This window comes from Chiloscyllium plagiosum, unplaced genomic scaffold (assembly GCF_037043375.1).
Source record: "Chiloscyllium plagiosum isolate Xiang-an unplaced genomic scaffold, Cpla_swu_hap1 HiC_scaffold_32, whole genome shotgun sequence".
NCBI classification, from domain to species: domain Eukaryota; kingdom Metazoa; phylum Chordata; class Chondrichthyes; order Orectolobiformes; family Hemiscylliidae; genus Chiloscyllium; species Chiloscyllium plagiosum.
This window is the reverse complement of record NW_028270170.1, coordinates 24,056,707-24,073,846: the sequence shown is the minus strand read 5'-3', so window position 1 is coordinate 24,073,846 and position 17,140 is coordinate 24,056,707.

Below are 17,140 nucleotides of genomic sequence, written 5' to 3'. Positions count from 1 at the left end.
GTTGAAAGCAGTTTCAATCACTTTACTGCTGAAGTGCGAATTGGCCAGATTGTATTTACCTTGGTTCTTGTGTACAAGATATATCTCCTCAATTTTCCACATTGTTGGGTAGATGCCAGTGTTGTAGCTGTACTGGAACAGCTTGGTTAGGGGAGTGGAAAGATCTGGAGCACGCGTCTTCAGGACTATTGCTGGAGGGTTGACAGGGCCCAGAGCCCTTCAATATCCAATGCCTCCAATAATTTCTTGATATCACATGCAGTGAATCAAATTGGTTGAAGACTGGTATCTACGATGTTGGGGACCTCTGGAGGAAGCCAAGATGAATCATTCAATTGGCTTCTGGATGAAGATTCCTGTGAATGCTTCGGACTTATCTTTTACACTATTATGTGGGCTTCCTTATTATTGAAGATGGGGATGTTTGTGGAGCCTCCTCTTCCAGTGAGTTGTTTAATTGTCCACTACCAGTCACAACCAGATATGGCAAGACACCAGGACTAAGCCTTTTATTTTAATTATTTGACTTAAAATAGTGTTTTCATGTGTAAGTAGTTTCACTTGAGGGTACAGTATTTTAAGGATACTACTAAACCAATCTTTCCAGCTTTAGACATATTGTAACTTTTAATATGGAAACACTGCCTTGCCTTTTCTTTCATTAATAAAGAAACCTTCTGTTGTACAGCTCATTACCTGTATAGTCTTAATTGTACTATAGTTGGCTTTGAGGTTCATAACAGCAATAAAAATAACAGCATGCTCAATATTCTTTTAAGTCTGTTTCTCTGATGGTATCTATTAAAATATAATGTTTTATTATGATTTTATTGATGTTTTTCAGCCTAAATAACTACAGGGTGCTGTACACTGGAACATTTGTTCTGAATAAAAAGAAAATTAATCCTAGCAGGCCCACATTTATGCCCATATCAAGAAGTAGGGTCTAAACTGAACATTATAACAATCCCAATGATAGTGAACTGGACTTTCAATGATAAAATATAATATGTTCTCCAAAGTAGAGTCATACTGTACTTGCAATCCAAACTCTGTTCTCTCTCCACAGGTATTGCTGGACCTGTTGACTTTCTCCAGCACTTTTTGTTTTATTTCAGATCTTCGGTAACTACAGCTTTTACTTTAATAATGAGAATTGATTTCAAATTCTTATCGCAACCAGGAACTGTAATAAGTCGCTTCCATAATGTTCTTATCTGTCATCATTTGTCAGAATGTAGTAATAAAGACTAAATTGGGATTGCTTCCTTTATTGATCCAGCAAATCTTTCTGGAAACTGTAAACAGTGAAATGTTTAAAGCTACTTTTCACTGTGAAAAGTTACTTTACTTGCACCCAATCTGCGCTGTCTGTAGTGCATGCTTCAAAGGAAATGCAAATTGATAAATATGTAAAACAGGCTCTTGATACACTTCCAAATATTTTACATCAAAGCACATGTATGGTCTACTTGATAAGAGAAAAATACGCAGAAACCCAACTTAATATAATTCTATAGTAGTCAGTTACAATTCAGTATGTGCCAGTATTGTAATGTTGTGTAGCATTGTTGCTGTGATTGTGATCAAGCAAATAAGTAAGCAGGAGTGTAGTGAATTTTCTGTGCTCAATCTATATGCATTCACTTAGGGTTTCTGTGGTGCAGTGGTAGTGTCCCTACCTCTGAGCTAGGAAGCCTGGTTTCAAGCCCCTCCTGCGACAGAGATGTGCAATATCATCTCAGTACAGGTTGATTAGAAAATATTTATATGCATTCACTATGTTCAATTAGTTATCAACAGCTGCTTGTTACTGCTGATCTGCTTTATCCTTCTCCTAAGGCCTGACTGCTTCTATGCCAAGCATTTGTAAAGAATCCTAGGTGTGACTTGAATGTGGCAAGGATGTTAACATCCTTAAATGAGTGATGAGGCTTCTACTAAAATATCTGAAATATCCCAGGCTGTAGTGGACACGTCCTCCTGGGTCCTGGATTAGATTGGGAATGTAGAAGTGGTCTACATTGAGGATGATGAATTAGAGGATGAGGATTTTGCTTTATTTCTCTTCTTGAGTTTTCTGTCTGATGACAAGTCCTACCCCAACCACCATAACCTCCTGCATATGTAGAGTATAGAGGCAAGTTATGAGTTCACCCTGTGTTATTGGAAACAATCTAATCCACAACTGCCATCCAATGATCAGTTTGCTTCAATGTCAGAAAATATTCCCAAGCCATTTATTTTATATTAACTTTGTATTTTAATTCCACACTGACTATGTATCTTCACTCTCCCAGTGTTGCAGTGAACGGTGTTTCAAACTCTCATGATTCACTAGATTACTCAATAGGATTTCTATATTACTCAATAGCCCTTTCTGAAGAAGGGCTCGTGCCCAAAACGTCGATTCTCCTGATTCTTGGATGCTGCCTGACCTGCTGCGCTTTTCCAGCAACACATTTTCAGCTATATTACTCAATAGGTTACTTCAAAGAGTTTCACCTTTTTGGAAAAAAAGACTTTTAACTATTTAAATCTATGTGAACATAGGGCTGCTTAATTTGATTTCTGATGGGAAGTTTTCAATTTAATTTTGATCTACAATTTAATATGTCATTAAAATTACCCCTTTATTTGATTTCTCTAACCTTGCCCTAAAGACCCGTCTTCTTTAGAGGCAAGGTTCATTTTTGCTGCTCTTCCCATCACCTGCACCAATTCATTTACATTTCTTTTGTTATATGATGGCTGAAGAGAAATGGCCCAATTGCTGATAGGACCCAACCAGTATATCTTAAACCTAACTACACTATCTGTAACTTGGCTGGAATATTGTGAGGCTCTGAATGACATGGGCTGTAGCAAGAAATTTGGGAAAATTGCATGAGAAGTCCAGTGAGAACTTTCCTGCTATGGGGTACAGGTTGTATTTTTCCCACAGAGTTCTGGGTGAGATTCTCACTCAGTGAGGAATGGTGACACCACCTACTTATGGAAATTCTTGCTCATTATCACCCTCATTAACACAAAATCTCACCTCATTAATGTGCATGTTCCTATTTTACCACATGCCAAATAGAAACTAGACACTGAGAGTCTCCAAAATGAAAGTCAGCACAGGCACCTGGCAACTGTAGCTTGGTCCTGCTCCTCCAGACTTTTATTTCAGACACCCTGTCCAACACAGCTCAGGGCATACTCCAGGGCAGCAACTGCACATGCACCATATCCATGAAGCTCAGCAATGAATGCTGTCAGCACCATCACGACACCATCCTGGCTCTTTCTGCCCTATGATAGGCCATTTCCTCCTGCACCAAGAGAAAGGGAGTGTGTGTGTGAGAGAGAGAGAGAGAGACAGATGAAAGTGGATGGCACAACTTTCAGTGCCGATACAGATGGGTGAAAGGTGGTGAGATGTCCTGAGTAAGTGAGTAGGCCATGCAGGGTTAGGAAGTGGGAGAACTGGGTGAGTAAATGTGAATTAGGGAAGATGTTGCAGTAGAGAGTGTACCTTGGTGGGAGGTGGGTACAGTAGCTGAAATAGAATGTGTGTAACAGACAGAAGATGGTAGCATTTACCCAAGAAGAGCATAGAAGTTCAATGACCTTCTTCTTGCTTTGCTGGACCTCCTCCAGATGGTTGAGACCTGAGTGATATTAGTGGCCACTTAGGATGAGGCTGGCAGAGTCTACTGCCATTGCTTCCCCTGCCAATCCTCAAGGTGGTGGACCCTCTGCACCAACCCATTTACCAAATTCCAGTCTGCAATACCCCCTCCTCTGCCAGGTTGGAAAAAAATGTTATGAACCATGTAAATTGCCTTTGGACTATCAATGCTTGTCTGGGTATGCAACAACCTTTTAAATATGGTCTCAGTGACAGGAATAATGTTCTATTTTGGGATATCTCAGCATTGGTGAGTCCTTCTGGCTATGTCGAGCTGGAGAATAAGGCTTGCATCAGACTAGAGGTGCTCCATCGGAGTAGAGTAGGTAGTTAAAGAGTCTGAGACAGTAGTACATAATATCTCCACAATACTCAACAAACAATGACATATAGCCAAAATATTTGATTCAGCTCCTTGAATATCATTATGCTGATTGTGTAGAACATTCTATTAGCTTTTTTAATTGCTTCAACAATGGAAAAGGCAACATTATTAATATTTGCAAATCCTTTCAAATAAATCTCCATTTGTTATTGCGTATACTATTTATTATATATTTTTTATGGATTGTGCAATAACTTGAATGTGAGAGTGTTAAATAACACTTACCAACTTCAGACATTATTGAATGAATTAATCTTGTCATTGTGTTTTGAGAAGATTTGTAGCTCAGGTTGAGGTCCAGGATGAACCTTCCAGCTCAGCGAGCAAACCTACATCCAGAGTCTTGTCATTTATCAAATGTAATAATTATAACTAATTATAAGTCAATTTTATTCTTATTTTCAAATTTTCTGTCAATTTGTTAGGATACAGATCATTCACACAAACAGAAAATAACAAGATCCCAAGTTATGTCCCTGAGGGGATTACACTTAACACCGCCCAACAAAGTCTTAAACTGTTAAATTCACAAATACTTTATCTCATGCCATTGAATGAATAATCCCATTGCACTATTCTGAATTCTATCTAAGATCCAATGGGAGAAACCTTAAAACTTTACTTCTATTATCTTGGACAAAAGTAGCAAAAGTGTAATTCAGTTTTTTTTAACATCGGGTTGAACATCTGGTTGTTTTTCTCCTTTATCGTTAATAGTTTTAATTGTCACTGTTCCACCTCATTGATTGCTGTGGGCTATCATTAATTTTATTACTCTCTTGCCCTCATGACTTTCTGCATTTTGAAGCTCAGTTCATTTTTTGAGTGATTATTTTCCCCAGGCATTTCAATACCCAAAAATGTTCTCAATGAGTGGCTTTTCCAACAGCTTTCTTTCCCTTAAAGAATATTCCCGTGAAAATATAAAATCTAGTCTCCCTAAATATCTTAGTGGGCTCGAGTATCTCCTTTCTCTTTAGTAAACCTTTTGATATTAGTGAAAAATTAGTTACTTGTGTATATGTGGATTATTTCTGTTCACTAAACTATGCAACACTGTTCCTTGCATTGTCACTTTATGTGTGATGTGCCCACACATCCAGTGAAAATGCTAATACAGGTAGTTTTTCTTTAACGCGATGGTTGTGTTCTTGTGAAACCCCATGTTTCAGAAAAATCTCACTTTAGAAACAGTGCTTAAAGTGTTGGCGATGTAATCGCATTACAGCCAACACATGTTTTACAAGTTCATGCTTCAGTACCAGTGCCCTCAATTCATCAACACACGAAATGTGTGTTATAGCAGAACGACCTGAAGCTTTAATTATTTGATATCGCTATAAGTGATTACTTGACTCTCCACTCTCAAGTTACGACTGTTTGCTGGTGACTAAACTGACATCCTTGGACAACTAGAGATAGCCATTCACATGGGCAACATGATTTGTGAAAGACTTTGTGTCAATCCACACAGAAGACAATTACGAGCTGGAAGAAGCTTGAGTTTTACAAGAAGCTTGTGTTTCTTTTTCTGGAAAAATAAAGCTCCTCCAATTTCCTACAATATCAAGTTAACATTCAGGCTAGGGCTGATTGGTGCAAATACAAGGTCCGTGCAGTGTCCTCTCTAAGCTGTCTCCCAGTCGATGAGTACAGCCGCACTGATGTTTATGCACGACAATCATTATCAACACTCCATTATCAACATTCCAGAAATCACTGCCGAACGTGGGCCTCAGAGGTCCATGACAGATTGCTGAAAAGGGAATGAAAAGGGAGAGTCAAGATTGTGGTACAGGCAAAGCATAACAGGTGAGGCAGCATCTGAGGAGCAGGAAAAGGGAGAGTCTGGTCACTCCCTATATATGCTCAACAACATTAGATTAGGTTCCCTACAGTGTGGAAACCGGCCCTTCGGGCCAACAAGTCCACACTGACCCTCCGAAGAGTAACCCACCCAGACCTAATACACCTAACACTATGGGAAATTTAGCATGGCCAATTCACCTGACCTGCGCATCTTTGGACTGTGGGAGGAAACCAGAGTACCTAGAGGAAACCCACACAGACATGGGAAGTATGTGCAAACACCACACAGACAGTCGCCCAAGGCTGGAATTGAACCTGGGACCCTGATGCTGTGAGGCAGCAGTGCTAACCACTGAGCCACCATGCCACCCAGCATTGGCATCATCAAAGAGCCCCTGGTTTGTCTGCTCCCGTGTGCTTCTTTTCTCTATTTAATTTATTTTCTCTTTTTTTGGCATTGGCTTTTTTTCCTTCTTTTCTTTTAAGCCTGGAGAGTATCGAGTGACGTATGAGGCCTCCGTTGGCCGCGAAGCTGGACATGGCTCCACCCTAGGATGGTGTCTCCTGGTGAGCAAGGAGCAGTTCCTGGGCTGACTCCCACAGCCCGCACTCACCGGCTAAGCTGAGGCTCCATATCCATGGATAGGCCCATGAGTTTAAAGGAACTGAAGCGTCAGCGAAAGGGACGGCAGAGGACCCCGACAACCGAAATCGGCGGCAGCGTCCAGAGGTGCGATGGATGGAGAATGGGCGTATGGAAGCCGAGCACCCCATAGCCCAGGGCTACATCTCAGTGGCAGTAGTCATGAGGCAGAGGCTAGTAACTGAGCCCCAATTACAGAGACCCAGGAGCCTGTTACAGACTCCTTGGCCAATGTCAAGCAGCAACTGGTGGAACAGTGGAGGAGGATCAAGAAGAAGAAAAAAAGATGAACCCTATTACAATAAAGTTTTGTATCATATTCAGTGTTTGAAGATGGCACTGGAGCAGTGTGACACTGCGTATAACATGCGAAAAACACTTTTCACTGCATTTTTTTACATACATGTGACAATATATTACTGCTCCGAGAACATGTATGAGGCTAGAAATTCTGCAGAGGATGACTCACCTTCTGATTCTCCAATATCTTTCAACCATTTAAATGGCATAATTGTGGCATAGGTGTGTGATGGAAGTCTTGGTGTGTGTTGGAAATCTTTCCGTTTTTCTGGATAAGTGCACATTCAATAATAATCAAGAAACTCAATGCTACCCAGGATAAAGCAGTGGACATAATTATCACCCCATTCATCAATAAACCTGTAATTAGCTATCATAAGTGCATAGGTAATGTGCAGCATTGAGGGGCATAACAGGAATTTATGATCACAGTTCATTAAAATTTAAATTTCTGATCTTAGCTTGGGAAAGGATATGTAATCCTTTAAAATGATGGAAGGAAAGCAGTTGAGTCGAAGATATCACACCATCATGCATACCTCTTAGTTGCAGAGAAGACTCTACAAAGGTCAGAGCACAAATGGGCTGTTGATTTTTGTGTTGAGTTGAATGGGAAAAAAAACCCCAAATGAATGATTAAAACAACTATTAGAGAAAAGTGCTGTTGGGATAAAAGGAGGAAGACCTTTGAAGGGTTAATAACATCAAAGGCGTGGCACAGTGGAAACTGGTAAAACAGAATGTGTCTAATTATGGCAACCTCCAGGCCATTAACCATGCCTACCTTGCTACAGAATGGAAACACTGGCAGTAATTGTGAAACTGGGGCTTCTTCCTGTGGTTTAACCACCAAGTCTTCAGAGAAGTTTGACTCATTCCTGAGGCTTTTCCCCAGTCAAAGCTCAATTACAGTGAAGCATCCTGGCTACTTGGCTGGGCATCAGACCCTCATTGAAACCTGAAACTACCATTAAACCACAGGAAGCCCACTGCACCTCCTTAGTTGCTTCTTGATGTTAAACAAGAACATTTCCTGGGCCAGAACCAACACCTCTTTAATGGAAAATAGGCAATACCTTTATACACCATGGTGGGAGCTCTCTGCATGTCTAAAGGATGCCACATTACCACGTCTAATATAATCAGCGCAACTTCAAATAATTAAGTATCAAATCCTTTGATGTAAATAGTTAGCAAAAACAACAGAAATGTGCCCTGTGGACTAAATCATAAACTTAATCACTGTCAGATTTGGTTCTGCTGGTATTTCAAATCATAATTATTCATAAAGGAAATTTTAAAAATTACATTAATTGTTGTTATCATACTCTCCAATGCAGATTCTGTTCAAAAATATTTATTTTCAGCTTCGATTTTGCTTGTCTACTGCAATTAGGTATCACTAATGGAGTCAGAGTGCTGAGATGTTCTAGATGATGCTTAAAAAGGCATTTGGAGGAAGTTATTGAAATCTTTGGAAGAAATCCAGTCTGCAGAGTCTATTAAATGTGCAGGCACAAACATACTGAGAAGTAACCTGGTTAAAAAAAAAGCACAAACAAGCACTGAGAGTTCATTTCAAATGACACAAATGTACTTCATTCACTATCAGAATCACGTCACAGGCATAATTCAAATTACTTTCCTCCACTCAGCATTGGCAGTCAACAGGAAATTAAAGGAAATTATCAAAATGGAAGCAAATAGGCTAAACATTAAGTTGCTCATGTGTTGATTTAAAAGTGTGGATTTTAATGATAGACAATGAAATACAGACAATTAAGAAGTGTGAGAATTACTTGTGGAAGATTAATACAACATTAACATTGACTTAGTGTCTCCAACAGTGCTGGAAGTTCATTGGCAACTTTTAGGATATTATCAGACAACATGATAGCATGCAACAATAGGTGTCAAAAAAAGTTAATGAGACTGCAAATTAATATTCACATTCAAGGGTATTTGACCCTCTCAGAATGCCGACGGTGCAGGAAGAGGCCATTTGAGTCTGGGCTGACTCTCCAAACTGCAGCCCCAGACCCACCCCATCCCCTTGTATTTACCATGGCTAAATCCACTGAGCCTGCATATCAAGCGATGATTTAGCACGGCTGATTTAGCTAAGCTGCGCATGTTTAGACTCCCGAGCATCCAGCAGAAACCCACGCAGATGCAGGACGATTGTGCAAACTCCACACAGACAGTCACCCAGGGCTGGAATTGAACCCAGGAGCCTGGTGCTGTGAATTAGCTGTGCTAGCCATAGCTCTTCTCAGAAATGTGATGTTCATGAGCTTAAAATGTTTTGTAAAACATATTCTAGTTTGATACACATTTTAAATCAATTTGATTAATTATTGTGCAGTTATTGGGATTCATTTATAGGATGTGGGCATCACTTGCTGATCAGCATTTATTTCCTATCCCACGTTCCCTTGAGTTACATGGCTGTTTTGCTAATGGCAAAATATTTGCATCTGGCATTGGTGTGAGAGAGGGATTTATACAAAAGTTCCTGAGTTAACTTGCACAGGATTTGTACATAAACCAGATGTTGGAGTCCGTGGAGGTTTCAGTACAGTCTTGAAAGCACACAGTTCTTTTCAAGTAGCTCAGTAAAAGACTGGAATAGAGCAGATGGGAAATAAGCAAGGAAAGGTTCACTCAGTTGACTCAGAACCAATTTCACTTTATCCTAATACTTTGCAACAGTATTTGCAATGGAAATATTTGAAATATGCAGGCAAATAAGGAGAGCACACAGAACTCAAAAAGAGATGAAAGCAGAATTTTATAGATACAGGGTTGCAAGCTTTCCTCAAGGGAATAGATGAAGGAGTCACAGACTTCTGGCTGTCAATTTAAATAAACTTAACATGCAGCTCAATTGTGCCACATGAAAGGAAGTGGAATGTGTGGAAGAGGAAAAGAAGGTAAAGTAATAGCGGCTGTACATTTTTGTCACTATGAACAAACTGAGGCCTAACCATAAGTTCTTGTGCAAAACTCTTACCCCAAATTCTTCTATCTAATTCCTTCTAATTTAACCTAATTCACCTGATCATTTGCATACAAACTCCAATATTTACAAATGGGGGCAATCAGATAGTGAATAGTGAGGATGTTATATCAGGTTTCATAAGCAAAAAGGATCTGGAGAGCAGTAACAATGTGCCACAAACCAGCTGAGATTGAAGTCAATATTTTCAGGTCTTAGAGCTCATGAATATTCAGCAGGAACAAAGTATATTAGATTAGATTCTCTACAGCGTGGAAACAGGCCCTTCAGCCCACACCAACTCTCCAAAGAGCAACCCACCCAGACCCATTTCCCTAACACCATGGGCAAGTTAGCATGGCCAATTCACCTAAACTGCACATCTTTGGACTGTGGGAGGAAACCAGAGCACCTGGAGGAAACCCACGCAAACACAGGGAGAATGTGCAAACTCCACACAGACAGCCTGAGGTGGGAATTGAACCCAGGTCCCTGGCGCTGTAAGGCAGCAGTGCTAACCAGTGAGCCACCATGCCACCCTACTCAGAAGAGTACTCAACTCATAAGTACGTTCTAAGGTCAATCTCCAAGATTTGTATCAATGAATCAGTGTTGGAGGACACTCATGGGCCTACAGTTCTCCTTTGCAGTAATACCAAGGAAGCTTTATCATTTTTAAGTACCTATATAAAGTTTGTTTATTGGAACTTGCAGTTGAACACCAATTTTGAAGCAGCCTATCATTATACTGAGCCCATGGAAAGCTTCAAATGCAACTCTGTGGAAGGCAACAAGGGAAACAATGACAATGGATGCTGTTAGAATTTGGGACTTCTGTAATATTATAGCTACCATTAGATGAACCATCTGAGTGATTTTGTAGGGAGAAGTCCATGACCCAGTAACGTTGACAACTGGAGCCCACCGGCCTGGCATAATATCACAGGAGAGTACCATCCTCTGCCTCTCTTGTCATCTCACTCAAAGCAACACTTCACTGGAGTATGGGAAATGACATGAAAACTCCCCAAAAACAAACTTTGGAGACGCAGGCACCAGAATTACCCTATCAGGAACAGGTTGCCAAGAAAGAAAGGGCCACTTTGTTCCCAAGACCCTTTTGTGCAAAAGGTTGATCCAATTACCTCTTACAATGCTGACAGTCACATTGGACAGAACTTGAAAAGATGAAAGAAAGGTTTATGTGGGTGCTTAGGATTTTAAGGAATTTTTTATTTTTCTTGTATCTACTTTAGATTTTCTTGAAATTAACTATAATATACCCCGTGCTATAACGTTTTTACTTATACAGTTTAGAGTTTTAGATCGGACACTCTTATTTTGTTGCAGCCCTACAATTCAGACGGTGATTATTGATCTAGTCATGCGGAGGCAAAAACAATTTATCTCATTTCATATTGTGAGATACATCATGGAATTTGTGAATGGTCTTTTATTTGAATAAATGGGAGAAGAGAATGTGATTGAACTAGAAAAGATATGCATTAATACACAAAATGGAAGTCTTACCTATTGAATTAGACCTGGGCTTTCCTTGCTGTGTTCACTGTAGGATCCTTCAAGGAGAAATCACTGTAATGCTCTTTTCCCTACAGTTCTGCCTCCAGAGAACCTAGGTCTGATTCACTAACAAAGTCATAGAGAAGCTTAATCATGTGGGGAAGTTCCATAATGTATAGGAGCTGCAAGTATTGTCTGTATCATAAAGCATGGCCCCTTCTAACTATGCTACTCAGACAGAGTGTCCCTTTAGGACCCCAGTAGTTATTACATTAGTTAAACTTATGAAAACAGGATTGGCAATTGTTTTCTTTATTCTTTCATAAGATCTGAGCATTGCTGGCAAAGTCCGCATTCATTGGGGTTGAACTGAATAGCTTGCTGGGCCATTTCAGAGAGCGTTAATAACATTACTGTGGGCTCAACATAGGCCAGACCAGGTAACGACAACAGCTTACACATATGTGAAATACATGGCAGGAGTTAGCCTCCTCAAATGCTGCCTTGTCCACCTTTGTTCCAACTCGTGTTGCCCCACTTCTTACATAGTAATGCCAAGTGCGAGAAGAAAGCAAAAACGGCTCACAATGAGTAGAGGTAAAGAGTGTGTGTGGAGAATTCTGCCTTTGCTCTGATCATGACAGGATGAATGAAAAACAAGTCTATATTACTGCAGAACCATAAACAATGGCTGCAAAGTATTTCTCAGCTGCAGAAATCATCAGTGGCTCTTCCGAGATTCTTCAGGCTCAGAAACTCTATCCCGTCACTTTGTCTCTGACTGCCCTGGTGAGAGCAATGCTCTATAATTTTCATTCCGCATTAGTCTTAGTCCACTAGGAGAATTCCAATGGGTACCTTGCCCCTTATTATCATATATTTAAATGAGGGTACTTCAGATCAGGCATGTGGAATTGCAGGAAGAATCAGAAATCTCAAAGGAATCCAAGGGCAGCAAATTAATGATGGAAGATTGACAAAATAAAAAAGTTCTAGTCCAATTTTCCAACCACAAGAATTTACTTGTCCTGATTATGTACCAAAATATGCCGAAGTCAGCAAGGAAATTCACCTCCAACTACTCGGTGATGAATAGCTTCATGGATCATTTTCCACATGTAAATAGTCAAAGTGGTAATGATATCACTCCATATCTCCCTGTTAAAATTTAAAATGTAGTGGTAGACAGATTAACTAATGCGACCACTGGATTGTTATGGACACAGGTATTGAACTGCACAATGGAAACCATGAAACCATAAAATGACATGGGCTACATTACTGACCACTATTGTTGTGCCCCACACACTGCCCCATGCGGCACAGGTCACCAGCCATGCTGTCCATGTTCTGGCAATATGAGAAGAAATCTGATTGTCAAGCAAATGCCATAACCTTCAAGGCAATGGGCCAGGTGCTGAAAGTGGGATGCATTTCGATAAGTTGGCTCAGACTCAATGGGCTGAAGGGTCTCTGCTGTGTAATGTGTCTTTATGACTGTATATCTCACTTGGTTGTTCCACTGATTTGACACTTTCCACTAACCTGACTTGTGCATATACACTAGATGTATAGTCCAGATACCTTCAGCTGAAAACATATTCAGCAGCACAAGGGTCCCCAGTTGGCGTTATTTAAAGTCCCAGGCATCCAGTTTGTGTTTGAAGTGTTTTTTGACATATTTCTCTTGTGGCACATTTAATAGAAGAGCTCTGGCTAGCTTTTGCTGGTTTCATGACAAACTGCAACATGTATTCAGACATGCCAGATGACTTCATAAAATGACGTTAGTTAGACCACTGTTGGAATATTGCATGCAATTCTGTTCTCCTTCCTATCGGAAGGATGCTGTGAAACTTGAAACGGTTCAGAAAAGATTTACAAAGATGTTGCCAGGGTTGGAGGATTTGAGCTATGGGGAGAGGCTGAATGGGCTGGGGTTATTTTCCTTGGAGCGTCGGAGGCTGAGGGGTGACCTTATAGCGGTTTATAAAATCATGAGGGGCATGGATGGGATAAATAGACAGAGTCTTTTCCCTGGAGTAGTGGAGTTTAGGGTGAGAGGGGAAAGATATAAAAGAGACCTAAGGGGCAAGTGTTTCACACAGAGGGTGGTGTGTGTGTGTGGAATGGGCTGCCAGAGGAAGTGGTCGAGGCAAGTACAATTGCAACATTTAAAAGGCATCTGGATGGGTATATGAATAGGAACAGTTCAGAGGGATATGGGCTGTGTGCTGGCATTTGTGAGTAGATTTGGTTGGGATATCTGGTCGGCATGGACAAGTTGTACCAAAGTGTCTGTTTCTGTGCTGTACATCTCTATGACTCCATACCTATTGTTCAAAAAACTGAGCTATCTTGAGAATGTAATTTAAAAGAAGTTCTGGGATTTTGCTCAAAAACTGCATGAATCCATGTAAAACTCCATAAAATCTACAGCGGGTTTGTCAGTCTGACATAGCATTGGGTAAAGTTATGAGGGACATATAAAATCATGAGGGGTAAGGATAGGGTAAATAGAAAAGGTCTTTTCCCTGGTGTTGGAAAGTCCAGAACTAGTGAGCATAGGTTTAGGGTGCTGTGAAACTTGAAAGGGCTCAGAAAAGATTTACAAGGATGTTGCCAGGGTTGAAGCTATAGGAAAAGTTGAATAGGCTGGGGTTGTTTTCCTTGGAGCATTTGTTTCCGTGTTGTACCCCTCTATGACTCCATGACTCTGTATGAGGCATGGGAGGAAACATTGCAGTGCCTTCCAGTTGGCCATGTGACCATGAAATTGAAAATGAGCCTGCAGAGAGGGAAAGATCTGCAAAGAAAAAGGCGAAGGTGAAGGACCCAGAGTTGAGGGATTTCCCATATCCATCTAACCCAGGAACAATGCCTCAGATCATTCAAGTTTAACAATTAGATGGTGACAGAACTGTGTCATGATGCAAGACCTTGTATCAGGGTAAGGATGGCACTTTGACCATGTTCACGTTGGCCATGAACATCATTAGTACCATTCAGCATTGATGCATCTGGATCTTGCCAAAGGTTGGACAACGTATCCAATGCTTCCTTGTATACTAGCTGTCAAGTCATTTAGGAATTGAGAGATGCCATCAATGTCAAAAAAGGCTAATACAATCCTTTGCCCATTAGAAGGGACTTGCCAGTGTTGTAAGATTTCCATAAGTCCTGGGCATCATCAACTGCAGCATCTGGCTCAGTGGTCTCCCATGCTGATGGAATTAGACATAGGACTCAATTTAGCAGTCCATTATTAACAGTTTGTGTGCAACAGTGGGACAGAGTATCATGTCTGCTTTTCTGATAACAACCACAATCCCTTCATTCTGAGGCAGTCTTTCTCTTTGTACCTACATGAAGAACTAGAATGTAGTTGTTCAGAGACCAAGGTTGTCTGCTGAATTTCTGACTCCTCCCCATTGTATGAAACTGTTTGGTTGGCCTGCTAAGTATCTTAGTGTGTATATTCATCAGCGTTCTTCTATACATCACCCCCTTGAAGTCTTCAGCCAAGTGGTTTGCAAAAGAAAGATTCTGGGACTTTGCTGCCTGGAGAACTGGAACAAGTGCCATTCTTCATCCTCATTTGGTGGCAGCCTACTCATAGGTAGTGATTCTGGATTTGCAGATCCCATGCTCCTTATGGTCTTCTGAACCTTCAGCAGTCCCAACATCCCACTTGTGACTGTGATTATCAGGTCAAGAGTTTTCTTCTGAGATCTAGTGCTCATGTCCCATTTCCTCCTCAGTGTGCAGTGGCTGGTGGAGCCAAATTGGGAGTTCTTGTATTTCCTGTACTGCTCTCCTTTGGTGTGGGAGCACTTAGGGATTTGGTAGCAGGGAATCGGAGGTTGTGGATTGAGATGGTGATGAGGGAAGCAGGAGGTTCATAGTCATGTCATTTATTGCTCATACATCATGCAGGATGAGAGTGGAGTGGGTGCTGAGGAGCAGTACAGGGCGAAAGCTATTAATCATTCTGAATTTGTCTGTGATGCTACATGCTCCACGCTTATGCTTTGCCTGGCCCCATGATCTTCATCTTCCCATCAGAGTCAGGGAGTGAGTTCCTGCTTATACATAAATGATCTGTAAGAAGGATTGGTGGTGTGATTAGCAAGTTTGCAGATGACACTAAGATAAATGGAGCAGCAGATAGTGAATGGGACTGTCAGACAATACAGCAGAATATAGATAAATTGGAGAATGGCAGATGGAGTTCAATCCAGACAAATGTGAGGTGATGCATTTTGGAAGATCTAATTCAAGAGCAATCTATACAGTTAATGGAAAAACCCTGGGGAAAATTGATGTACAAAGAGATCTGGGTGTTCAGATCCATTGTTCCATTAAGGTGGCAATGCAGATCAATAGATTGGTCTATTGAAAGCATATGGCATGCTTTCCTTCATCGGACAGGGTATTGAGTAGAAGAGTTGGCAGGTCATATTACTGTTGTATAAGACTTTGGTTTGGCCACATTTGGAATACTGTGTACAGTTTTGGTCACCACATTATGAAAAGGATGTGGATGCTTTGGAAAAGGTGCAGAGGAGGTTCACCAGGATGTTGCCTGGTATGGAGGGCACTAGCTATGAAGAGAGGTTGAGTAGATTAGGATTATTTTCATTAAAAAGATGGAGGTTGAGGGGGGGACCTGATTGAGGTCTACAAAATCATGAGAGTTATAGACAGGGTGGATAGCAAGAAGCTTTTTCCCAGAGTGGGGTCTCAATTACTAAGGGTCACGAGTTCAAAGTGAGAGAGGAAAAGTTTGAGGGAGATATGCGTGGAAAGTTCTTTACGCAGAGGGTGGTGGGTGCCTGGAACACATTTTCAGAGGAGATGATAGAGGCGGGCATGATAGCATTATTTAAGATGTATCTGAACAGATACATGAATGGGCAGGGAGCAGAGGAATACAGATCCTATGAAAATAGGTGACAGGTTTAGGTAGAGGATCTGGATCAGTACAGGTTTGGAGGGCTGAAGGGCATGTAATTTTCTTAGTTCTTTGGTCTCTTTGTTCTTTATCCATTTTCAACTTTTCTCCCTTCTATCAACAGCAACTTTCCCTGAAAGGGAGAGGGCAAAATGACATTGACTGTGTTCTATTGTGCTCTGCCACCAAGCCCAAATAACTAGAGGTAATGGAGGTATAGGTAAACTGGCATCATTGGAGGTTCTATCAGTTTGAGGTGGGGTGCCTGAACATCAGGCACAGGTTCTGAATGATTGGGCTAGCTGATGGATGTGTGCTGCATTGAGTGAGAATTGGTGATGGAGAGGGTACAAGATGTCCTGTGAAGATCCATTTCCTGACCTTACTGAGGTCATTAGTATTCTCGTGACACTGCTGTCAGGTCCTCAGAGACAGACTCTGGTCACTTGTTCTTCTTGGGCACTTGTTCCCATTTTCTTTGGAGGGCCTGCTGTCATCCATGGGGAAAAAAAACTCCTCTTTCCATTGGCCTCTAATGCCACATCTGTAAAACTCGGGCATAGAGGCAACAATACAAGATTGACACATAGAGCTTTGATTCACTTTCAAGGCAATGACAGAGATCAACCAAAGGTTTTTAGGGAATTTAAATTTGAGCTAGACTTAGTAATGACCCCAGAGTTCTGCTTTGGTTTTATCAATTGAAGGATACTTGGATGGTAAAAAGCAGTCTGAGGTAATAGGGTCCAGGAATTACAATTAAGCTCTGGGACACCAGAAGAGTTTGGGTCATGTGATATAGCTCCTGGATCAAACCACATAAATTTGTTAATGAATTTCTATCACCCTGTGCAAGG